At 38.1% G+C, this 12,420-nt stretch overlaps 1 protein-coding gene across 3 annotated transcripts in view; it reads left to right on the top strand.

The window, feature by feature from the left end:
* CHL1 (cell adhesion molecule L1 like) overlaps nucleotides 1-12,420 on the top strand; it is a 223,129-nt gene that overhangs the window by 31,732 nt on the left and 178,977 nt on the right. For all 3 annotated transcript variants that reach the window (XM_058563606.1, XM_058563615.1, XM_058563596.1), the window contains exon 2: nucleotides 10,627-10,704. The gene's annotated coding sequence lies outside the window, so the exon portion shown is untranslated. The remainder of the gene's footprint in view (nucleotides 1-10,626; nucleotides 10,705-12,420) is intronic.

Below are 12,420 nucleotides of genomic sequence, written 5' to 3'. Positions count from 1 at the left end.
CAGTTTTTGGCAGGAGTGGAAGTCATGGCAACCACTGTTAGCTGACCAGAAAGTTATGCTTAGAATTCACATATTCATCTCTTTAACTGAGAGTGTTCGGGCATCTACCATGTACTGAGCTCATTGTGAGGAGGCACTGGGGAATCATGGTCTCGGTCTACATATTGGCAGGTTGTTGCAAATTATTAATTTGGTCTTTTGAGTGGCATAGTTATGTTTATATATCATTCTGCTTGCACACAGTTCCCTGGACTTCTTCATACAGAGTTATTTTCATTTGGTTCCCATTAAAGAGATTCTGAGCATTCTCATTGAATTTGCATATTTTGTTTTGCATTATAATTAATAGGAATTAGCATTTTATTATAATAAATTAGAAGTTAAATAGTTAACATAACATTTAGAGTCTATCAATAACTATAGCCTACTTCAATTTTTGAACATCTTATGACATCTCTTTGTAGCAGTTTTAGATTTTTTTTGAGTTAGTAGAGTAACTTATTCGTGCTCTGCTGCTTAGCTGTTTATTTTTCACAGTTTTACAAGTAGGTTTTTGCACTTACTTTTTACAGAACAAAGTTTCCATTCGCTAGTGAGTGTATATAAAATAATAATTATCATTATGTTAGGCATTATCTATTTTTTTAAATTGAAATTTTTTTTCCAGCTTTATTGAGGTATAAATAAATAAATAAAATTGTATATATTTAAAGTATACACCATGATAATTTGATGTATATGATATCCATTTGGTATACATGATAGACATATACCTATACATTTTGTATAAATTATACACATATACATTGTGAAATCATTACCACAATCAAGAGAATTAACTCATTCATTACCTCACATAGTTACCATTTTTTTGGTGTGGTGAGAATACTTAAGATCTACTCTCTTGGCGTATGTCAAGTATATAATACAGTATTATTAACTATAGTCGCCCTACTATACATTAGATCCTCAGAACTTATTCATTTTATAACTGAAAATTTGTACCCTTTGACCAACATCTCCTGCTTCCCCTTCTCCCCAGCCCCTGGCAACCACCATTCTACTTTCTGCTTCTGAGTTCGACTTTTTCACATTCCACATATAAGTGAGATCATACAGTATTTGTTCTTCTGTGTCTGACTTATTTCAATAGCATAATGTCTTCCAGGTTCATCTGTGTTGTTGCAAATGGCAAGATTTCCTTCGTTTTTTATGGCTGAATAATATGCTGCACGCGTGCGTGTGCGTGTGCATCACTGTTTCTTTATCCATTCATCCATTCACAGACACTTAGGTTGATTCCATAGCTTGGTTATTGTGAATAATGCTGCAGTGAATGTAGGAATGTAGTTTGCTTTGTGATACTGATTTCATTGACTTTATCTCTGTTACATGGTTTACCATTTATAAATTCTTATTGCCAGTCTGTGAGGGAGGTGAGGCACAGGTCGTTAGCCCCAATTAAAAAAATGAAGACATTGTGAACATGATGTAATCTATGCAGAAATAGAAGTACAATGATGTACACCTGAAATTTTTACAATGTTATAGACCAATGTTACTGCAATAAACAAAAAATTAAAAAAAAAAATGAAGACATAGAAGTTCAGGGTGGTTGTGACATACTTGAGGGTACAGCTAGTGAGTACCAGAGATGGTGTTTGTGTTTCCATTATTTGACTTTACATTATAGTCTAGAATTTTTCTCTGCTACTTCTCTCCCTTCTCCATCAAAGACCTTTTCTGAAAGGCACCAAGGAGCATGTAAAATTCTTCCTCTAAGGTAAGGGCTGAACTTAAGCCATCCAAGACAAAATCAATTTGGTCCCTTCTTTCTTCCCTTTTTTCTTTCATTCCTAATAAATCAAGACATCCAGTATCCTTGAAGCCTTGAGTTTATCTGAGAATACAGAGGTGTATTCTGGAGTTATCTTCCTAACACATGAATCTGATCTTGTCATTTCCTACTAAAAACCTGCAATGGGTCTTCTGTTCCAGGGTGAAGTTTAATTATCTGAGCATGACCCCTAGGGCTCTTCACGCTGTCACTGCAGTCCCACTTTTCAGCCTCATCTCTATTTTATCTATTCTCTGCCCTCATCTTCAGCCTACCCAAATTTCGTATATCTTATTGACTGTGCCCTGCTTTCTTAGCTTCTGAGTTGCTTCTCTTGCTATCCCATACCCACCCCCCACCCTCAAACTGGAATGCCATTCCTTTCTTTTCAGCTTGATAAACTGGGCCATATATTTACCTAGCTCAAATAACTATGCAGCTTTTGGGAAAAAAACTGTTTTTATTTCCTGTCATGTTTATTTTGATGCAAAAAAATTCATGATCATTAAAAAACATATCTATTAAATTAGATCATCTTCAATCTCCCTTTGCCCCTTTCCTCCCATAAGCAGTGCTAGCAATTTGATGTATTTTCTTCCAGTGTTATTTCTCATGTAGATATAAAAACATAGAATTTTTTTTTGTAATATTGAGCCCATACTGTCTATAAAATTTTGTAGTACTTTATTTCACCTAATATTATAACATAAGAAATGTTTCTCAGCAGTCAGTATTCTCTGAAAATACAATTTTTTAAAACTACAAAGTTTTCTAGTACATAGTTGTGTTCTAAGTAATTATTTCTCTATTACTGAGCATTTAAGTCGTTACCAAAATTTCATTGTTACAAATTACACTGAGTAAACATGATTTTACATTAATGTTTGAGCATATCTTAATATGTTTAATCTAAATTTAAGCTAGGTTTCTATTTGTGTGAATATTGGCTCAAAAAAGAAGAGCATAAAATGGTATGTGAGATTATTCAATAAGGTACAATCTTCATAATGTTATGTAAAGATAAGCAGTGTATGATTTTTACGTATTCATGTGCAAATATATATGTGTGTGTGTGTAGCTATAGCACTAGTTGAATATTGATATATTCATTGGGGAGGGAAATGCACTAAAATGTTAGTAGTATTTATGTTTGAGAGATGATTTTTATTTTATTATGTATATGTATGTATGTGTATACATATATAATTATGTGTGTATGTATATGTGTATATATATTTTTGTAGTTTACCAAATCTCTACAGTGAACATTTATAACTTTCATAATAAAACAAAAAACTCCGCACAATTATCCACTTTAACCAACGGTCATCTCCTACAAAGCCTTTCTAACATGAATTCGTGGATAGGAAATGAGTTTCTTGTGGGTGGAATAATAAAACCACTTGAAAATTTTTTATTGTCTCCTGAGGTTCACTGTGGCATGAGACCTTAAGTAGCTATCAAGACTAAAATAGAGACAGTGCTGAAAATATCTGAGGAGTGTGGAGAGAGTATTGAAACTTAGTCTTATTTCAAGGGAAAGTTAGAAAGTGTAGCCCTGGGTGTGCTTTGGGGAAGATGAGGGAGAATTGGAGATTCTGAGGCCCACAAGCCAATGGTACAAGAGGTGTGGAGGCTGGTCATGGGTTGAAATCTGCTTGAGCAAATACTCTGACCAAAGCAGCAGGTGGAATGGCTCAAGCAGGAAATTGGGAATAATATCCTGGGATCGGGTTTGTTTAGACAAGTTCCTATTTCAGGGAGATAGGGCTCCCCATTCATGGGGATGCCTTGACCACAATGCCGGACACAGAGTAGTCAAGTGATAAATACTTGAATGAATAAACAAAGACCCCCTTGTACAATGCTCTGGGACAGAAGTCCTAATAATAGCGATGTTGACTTCTTTTCAGACCTAAATGTGCCTGAAAGAGTTTCAGGCAGTTTTCGTATGTATTTCAGTATGAGTTTTAATGATTTGTAATTCCATTCTTTAATCATCATGAAAATATTTGTGTCACTAAGCTTGTAGCCATAGAGAACAAGAGTCTGCTTTAAAAGTGTTCTGATGCTGCAATACTACCTTTGGCAGTATTTAAGGCTATCAAAATTATAAAGCTGCATTCTGGAAAAATCGTTTTGTAACCTTAGACAATATGTAAGTTCTTTGTGCCTTAGTTTTCTCATCTTTAAAATGAGGACTTTAAAAAGCAAAAAGTATCTACGTCATAGGGTCGTAAGGATAAAATGAATTGATAAAATATAGAACACTTAGAACAGTGCCTGGCATACAGCAAGCCCCACATGAATGTATCCTATTATCATCTCTAAATGAGCCTGACCTTGCATTCACTTGTCCACAGTGAGCTGATTTGATCAGGCTTTAGTCAGAGGAGCCTTGCTTCTCTGATATATCAGATTATTGTCACATACACTTTGGATCGTATGTAAAAGCGAAGTGCTTCTCAATCAGTTATCTTCAGAATTGCTACTGCAAATTTGTAATGGACATTCCTACTTTCTGGGAAGACAATCTCCAATTGCATTAGAAAGTAATATAAAATGAGAGCTAGATCCTGTTTGAGATCTAACAGATTATCTATTTGATTTATTCTTAACTTAAAACATTGGGGGGCCAGCCCGGTGGTGGAGTGGTTAAGTTCGTGTGCTCTACTTCGGTGGCCCGGGTTCGTGGGTTTGGATCCCAGGTGTGGACCTACACACTGCTCATCAAGCCGTGCTGTGGTCGTGTCCCACATACAAAATAGAGGAAGATTGGCACAGATGTTAGCTCAGAGACAATCTTCCTCCAGCAGAAAAAGAGGAAGTTTTGGCAGTGGATGTTAGCTTGGGGTTGATCTCCCTCACCAAAAAAACAAAAAAAATTGACGTTTTTGCTTATTGCTTTCAAAACCATTTCAAACCTGATTTCCTTGATACTCACACTATATTCGACAGTACTTGGAAAACAGGGAATGCCCCTGCCCATCACACTCCAAGGTGACAGACAAGGGAATAGCAGAGCCAGAAGAGAGACCCTGGCCTCTGGAAGGTGGGGCTTTTAAGTTGTATAATTTGGAAAAGGATCAGCTCCTCCTCTGGTGTCCTAGGAGCCGGGGTCCAAGTTTTGTGGTTTGACTACATAATATGGCTGAAACTTGGTCGCCAGGGTTGTTCTGCCACCTTAGCATTCATGGATGGAAGACCACAGATGGTGTGATGAGGGGTCTGTGCCTTGTAGATACAGATTGTGGCCTCAAGTCTTGCTCCATTACCTTGGGATTCTGCTACAGCAAACTGCCTTAAACTCTTGGCTATAGCTCGTTTCCCGCGAACTTTGTCAGAAGACTTCCTCTCTGAGAATTTGACCTGTAGGAGATTAGTCATGAAGAATCTTACATCTCAGATAATCAATAGAATAAATCATATCTGTACTTGAGTGTAGAGAAAATAGGAGTTAAGTAATTTTCCCAAGGTGACAGAGCTAGTAAGCGGCAGAGCTCATTCATTCAAGCAAATATTTATTGATTACCTACTGTGTGCTACATGCTGGAGCTGAATCAAAATCCCAAAGTACCTGAGTGTAATTGATATCATTGGTCAGATCCAGGTCCTTCTAGGTCAGCCATCTATAGAGAAGGGAAGTGTTCTTGAGAAGGTGTACTGGTTCTCCATGATGTTCTCAAATAGTGAAATACAAATTCTCCTTTCTGTTAATAAACTGTGAGTCCACTCACCAAAAGTATGTCTCAACCTTTCTGGAAGCTATTTCTTTTTTTAACATATATGACCTATCATAGTAATAGAATTCTATTGTGTACTATTTGCCTCAATTTATTTCTGAGGTATCTCCCCTCTTTCAAGTTGTAACAGTCCAAGATTGTAGAAAACATAATTATATTCATCTCTCCTATATCCTTCAAGATTTTGTTTATTTTGATCTGTTCTGTGTATTCATATTTCCACACTAAAGATTTCTAACCTTCTTAGTCTTCCCATGTAAAAAGAGTTTTCATAATTCCAGCCTCTTGAATATTTTTGTGTGTGTGTGTGTGAGGGAGATCAGCCCTGAGCTAACATCCGTGCTAATCCTCCTCTTTTTGCTGAGGAAGACTGGCTCTGAGCTAACATCTATTGCCAATCCTCCTCCTTTTTTTTCTTCTCCAAAGCCCCAGTAGATAGTTGTATGTCATAGTTGCACATCCTTCTAGTTGCTGTATGTGGGATGCGGCCTCAGCATGGCCGGAGAAGCGGTGCGTCTGTGCGCGCCAGGGATCTGAACCCGGGCTGCCAGCAGCGAAGCGCACGCACTTAACCGCTAAGCCATGGGGCCGGCCCACCTCTTGAATATTTTGATTGCCCTCTTCTGTACCTCCTTCAACCCCATTATCAGGGACATTTTTTCTTGTAATCATAGACTTTTGAGGCAAAAAGAAACTCTAAAAATCATTGTTAACATTCTCATGTTGTAGATGAGGATTCTGAGACCAAAATTGGTTAAGAAACTTGTTGTTAATAGGCAGTGTTAGTAACTGAGCTAGGAATAAAATTCATTAGGTCTTCTGACTTGCCCTGGAATGTTCCTGGCTGATTTCACCATATTATGTGATTAGCCTCCTTAAGACAGTTGAGGGGCCCGCCCCGTGGCATAGTAGTTAAGTGCGCGCATTCCGCTGCTGGCGGTCGGGGTTTGGATGCTGGTCGTGCACCGAGGCACTACTTGTCAGGCGATGCTGTGGCCGCGTCCCATATAAAGTGGAGGAAGCTGGGCACAGATGTTAGCCCAGGGTCAGTCTTCCTCAGCAAAACCAATATTTGACAATTTGACAGCTAGCATGCTTGGATGCTTAGGAGGCAAAAATTAATAAAAGTTTTTTTCTTGGCCTTGAGGAATTCACAAGCTTGCAAAAAACATTGTAAAGAAATCCTTTTCTGTCTTGTGAGAATAAGGCATGTAGCTGCCCACACACCTGGCTTATACGGCAGCTGTCAAGGTTCCTATGTCACCATTTGGGGTAACAAGTGGTTCCTCCTGTTGGCTGAATTTGAGTGGGTACTGATCAGGTGCCTCTCCCGGTCTCATTGACTGCCTCTGGATGATTATGGGGATCTCTGCTGCCCCTCTGGTCCCTGAACACATTCTAGGTCCCAGCCCTGAGCTAAGCATTTTGTACATGTCAGTCCAATCACTCAAACCTGTCCTGCAAGGTATATACTATTATTCCATATTTACTGGTGAGACCATTGGAGTTCTGAAAGGTTATGTGAATAGCCTAAGATCACACAGCAAGTAAGTACGCACTCACTCCATTTCAGCTCCTCTGTCTCTTTTTTGTCTAGGCTACAGTGTCCCTTTTGATAGATACAGTGGTGGTAATATGCTTCCTCCTCCTCCATCAGAGTGTGACATGCACACCTGTGTGACAGGTTAAGGAACTGTGAAGTACCACTATTTTTGATATGTGTGGCTTTCATACATTCCATCATTAATTCATCCAAAATGTATTTATTAAGCTTCATTAAGCTTCATTATGTTGCCAGGCAGTGGCCCTGGGCTTACAGCAACAATTAAGATATGCCCTTATGGACCTCAAGATTCATTATATTAAATACAGAGTAAAACCTAGCAGGAATATTTATGAGAGCCATTTGGTCTTTAGTTAATTTTGTCTAGAATGCGGTTGCAATTTACATATGATTTGTCATAAATTCAGTGAGTGAGGAGAATTCACCTTAAAAATATCCTAGGAAGGTGCCATGTAGAAAAATGATGTATTATCTCTAAATAATTCTTATACAGCCAGGTGTTCCTCCAGCATTGGAAGAGATCACCATTTCTTTTGCTGAACACCTGGTGAAGTCATTGGTTTGCTTTTAGGGGCCACATTGTGAAATATACTATTTTCAAATACTGAAGAACCGCGGCAAGATGTTCATGTCAGGAAGGCACGTCATAGTGATCGACTGAGTGCAGCTGATTCTGATCTCCCGTTTTACACCTGCCATGGGTGCACTGTTCACTGAGTGGACCCCCCCATTTTTTATTGCCCCTTGCACTTGAGCAAGTTCTTTTTCTCCCTCCAGTGTACTTTCTCTCTGTCTCTTTTTTCCCTCAAGTGAGTAGAGTTTAATTTAATTAGTTTGATGTCCCTACGCTGTGTTTTCTTTCAGTTATGCTCTTTTTGTTTCTTCAATGAAAAAGCAAAGCAAGTAACCAACAAGAGCCCAAAGGCCGGTTTTGCTTTAATACACTTCTAAATTCTTCAGATTTTCCTTTCAGTATTTGATGGATATATTGATTCGTATCTCTTAAGTAGAGAAAACTTAGAATTTTGAAAAAAGAAACAAACAGCTTTTCTCTAAGAATAGAAAATAAGATATTAGTATCGGTATTGATGGTGGCGAGAGAAAGGGTAAAAGCTTGCAGATTCAACAAATTCAAAGGATTAGATATCCTGCTACATATAATAAAAGTAGAACAAGAAAGACATTTTCTTCAACTACAGTAGTGTAATTTGTATGTGTGTGTGTGTGTATCCTTATCATAATAATGTTTGAGCCTATAGAGCCAATATATGTATATCCCAAATTATACAGCTATATAGTGTGCTAATATTTACCATAAGAAAAGAAGATAGAAATTAAAAAGAATGAGATCAAAATAACATGTTTACACATATATGTGTACATAGAGATTTTAATATCAATTATGTGTATGTTTAAATATTATGTGTTGCATTTCAAAGGATTGTCAGCCTACCCCTTTTTGGAGATCATACACCTACAACATGAAGGAATAAAAAGAGAGCTAATAATCCAAAGATAATTCTTCATATACACCGACACCAAACATACACAGACGTGCACACGCAGTGATTGGATTAGCAGCAAAGAACTTACATCCATGATTAATGTGAGTGCCTTCGCGACCAGAGTGGAATGAAGCAGACGAGAGCTCAGCAGGCATATGCTACTCCTCTGAGCATACAAATAAGTCTGATCAGTAGCTACAGTCTCAATGCCTAACGCCAAACAACAATCTTGAAATGCGAAGTGAGAGTGTGGATAATTCAGCACAGGCACTGATCTCTGCTTTCATGGTGTCATTTACAGTGGTAAGAAGGCGGGACCCATTGGGAAGAGCCACCTGCAGTAGCTGTGTACATGGATGGGTTTTGAAGAGATGTCTCAGAGAGATTTAATATTGGAACCATAAAAGTGGCTCCCTGGCTGTAGAATATACTCGATTTCTGACATTCTTTATCACTCGGATAAAATGAAGGACATCCTTTATTGCATCATTTAACTTGAGCCTCACTAAGTGGGGTGGGACAATCAGCAGATCTCATTTGCAATCAACATGTGCAAACATTTCATTTTGTCTTTTCCCCACTGAGTGACTATTGTAACACATAGAGGACGCTGGACACTACAAAATGATGGCCAGTTTCTGTATTCCTCTACTGAGGTAAAAAGCTTCTGTTAGGTTGTAGAACTCAATAAACACAATGCACTCAAGCAATGTGTACTGTGTACCCATGGGGTAGGAGCCGTATTAAATGCTGTTTGGTGCATTTTTAGTGGTCCATAAACAATTGTGTTATAATAATGGTGTCAGAAGTAGGCCTAAAAGGATTAAAATGAGGTCACTAAACAAAAGTATACAAGGCACAGTCTGTGCAGTGTGTCACTCGGTCAATTGGAAAGCAGTGGGGACTATTCTTATACTTGCCAGGGTGGAAATTTTCTTTTCAGAGTATTGGTGTAAGATTCTCTCCGGAAGCATTGCAATCTGTTTATAACTTTTTGGCACAGCTTTTGGAATAAGGCCAAAGAGATTGTCAAATAATGCACAGAAAGGAAGTGAGTTCCTTGAATATTTTAGCCATCCTTCTTTTTCTTAGGGCCAAAGATATTGTAGTTTTATAAATTTCTTTAATTAGTAATTTCTACCAGAGTGAGTTAGAATTACTAGATAGAATTTAGCTCTTCTGAATGATGCTCATTAAGTTAGGACAACTGGTGTGCAAAAAAATCTTTGACTTATTTTGACTGTCCTTATGCTCAACAGAAAATCTTAGTTTTTGAAAAGCATACTTGTGGGAGAACATCCGAAAACAGCTTGTAAGCAATCTTTTAAGAGATTGGGAGCCAATCCTCCAATCATCTGGGAATTAGCAACAAAAGGATTGTGTATATTGGTTGAAACACTTCCTTCATTTCACACATTGATTTTTAAAATGATGGGAGGCTTGATGATAACACACCTGGGGGAGAATTGACCTCTTGAATTGAAGGCTTACACTAACTCTGTAATTCATGGAGTTGTGATCTTGGAGAGCGCTTCCTGATACAGCTCTCATCATTTTAGTCTGTACTGTTTTATTTTGACAGATTGGTCACAGCATCAGACAAAAGCAAGTGGCCATCGAGAAAAACAGTTCACGGAGGACCGCCAAGTAGAAATTCTTACAAATTGTGGTCTGTTGCAAAATACTTGAGTTTGTGAGAGAAGACAGGTCAATAATTCTTTCAATGATAAGTATAATTATGTAGCTGTTTTTTGCGTATCTGCTCTCTCTGCATCATTTATTCATAGATAGAAATCTATAGGATGCCTTTTTATAGCAATGCTATTGTTTAGATATTTGGGAATTTTTTTGAAGGATGGGGAGAAAGAAAAATTAAATCAATTTTTTTTTAACAGAGGAAAGGTAAAAATTAATTTAAAAGTGGTTCCTTAGATAGAAATTATCTCTAAAATTACAACTTTCAAATCTTGTCTCTAGGTGCTGTAAGCTGCAAACAATGATCCTGTCTTAATACTGCAGACATTTCGTAGTGAAACTAAGGGGAACAATTTACTGGTAAGAATATTTTCCTTAATCAGTTGCTTTATATGTTTTTGAATGCATTTAATTATTGCAATGCATGGTAGAAGAGTATAGCCAGAGGGAGTGACACAGAATATGGACTAGATATATATTATAGTGAGGGTTTTTTTTTTTTTTTTTTGAGTCCCATTAAAATGCTGGCTTATTTTTCAGAGAGCAAAACACTTAACTAAAAGTTATTTCTCTTGTTAGCTGACCTCTTGGCATATTTGAAAGTTGCATCTTGATGATATTTCTCTAAGGTCAATTTTAATAGAAAAATGAATTTCACCATTAGGATCTGAGAAGGTCGGCTTTGTAGCAGGCTTGAAGTGTTAGTGAGAAAACCTGTTTTTTCATCGGTCAAAAAGAGCTCACGCTTCATGTCTGAAGGGCTTTCAGCCTCAATAACTGTCCCTTGGATTTGGATCAATGTGAAATCTGATCTGAATCCTTCTTTGGAGTTTTTTCAAATTCTTTGTGCAGTACCGGGCTGAATTGTAACTAATTTCAAAGAGTTTGGAAGAGTGAGAAAAATTCCACTTTCAAGGGCCAGACACAGAACGATGTGGCTACGGGGAAGCTATTTAGCTGTTTAAACCTCCATTTCCTAATTCATGAAATTGGAATAATAGTTGTAATTGCCTGTAGGTTTGGGTTAAATTAGATTATTTTGATAATGCTTATTAGCACTGTGTTTAGTCCATACTATTGTTCAGTAAATGTCAACAATTAGTATCATTACTAGTTTTTTTTTTTTTTTGTGAGGAAGATCAGCCTTGAGCTAACATCCATGCTAATCCTCCTCTTTTTGCTGAGGAAGACCGGCTCTGAGTTAACATCTATTGCCAATCCTCCTCCTTTTTTTTCCCCCAAAGCCCCAGTAGATAGTTGTATGTCATAGTTGCACATCCTTCTAGTTGCTGTATGTGGGACGTGGCCTCAGCATGGCCGGAGAAGCAGTACATCAGTGCACGCCCGGGATCCGAACCCCGGGCCGCCAGTAGCAGAGACGCACTTAACCTCTAAGCCACGGGGCTGGCCCTCATTATTAGTTTTTAAAGACAAAATGGTTTGAGGAAAAAATGGTATTTTTTTTTTAATGATATGAGTGAAAGAATAACATTCTTCTTACTTTCTCAAGAACCCATTTTATTACCAACAGAAAATGGGCTTCTGAAGAGTTAGGATATTATTTGGTGTATGCAGAATCTTTCTTTTTTTTTTAACTTTTTTTTTTGGTGAGGAAGATCAGCCCTGAGCTAACATCCATGCCAATCCTCCTCTTTCTGCTGAGGAAGACTGGCTCTGAGCTAATATCTAGTGCCAATCCTCCTCCTTTTCTTCCCTTTTTCTCCCCAAAGCCCCAGTAGATAGTTGTATGTCATAGTTGCACATCCTTCTAGTTGCTGTGTGTGGGACGCGGCCTCAGCATGGCCGGACAAGCAGTGTGTTGGTGTGCACCCAGGATCCCGACCCGGGACGTCAGTAGCGGAGCGCTGGCACTTAACCGCTAAGCCACGGGGCCGGCCCCCAGAATCTTTCTATATGCTGGTTGTAAACTGGTACCTTAGTAACTATAAAATAATGAAGACAATGTGGAAAGAGATGGAACACCTCGACTTTATGAGTCATTGTTAGCGTACCTACTGCCTGGTAACCACGAGGGGCTTTCTAAATGGGGGGCTATTGCAAGAAAAAGTCTATGAG

The sequence above is a fragment of the Diceros bicornis genome, chromosome 2 (assembly GCF_020826845.1).
Source record: "Diceros bicornis minor isolate mBicDic1 chromosome 2, mDicBic1.mat.cur, whole genome shotgun sequence".
NCBI classification, from domain to species: Eukaryota; Metazoa; Chordata; class Mammalia; order Perissodactyla; family Rhinocerotidae; genus Diceros; species Diceros bicornis.
This window is presented reverse-complemented; position numbering and strand designations above follow the sequence as displayed.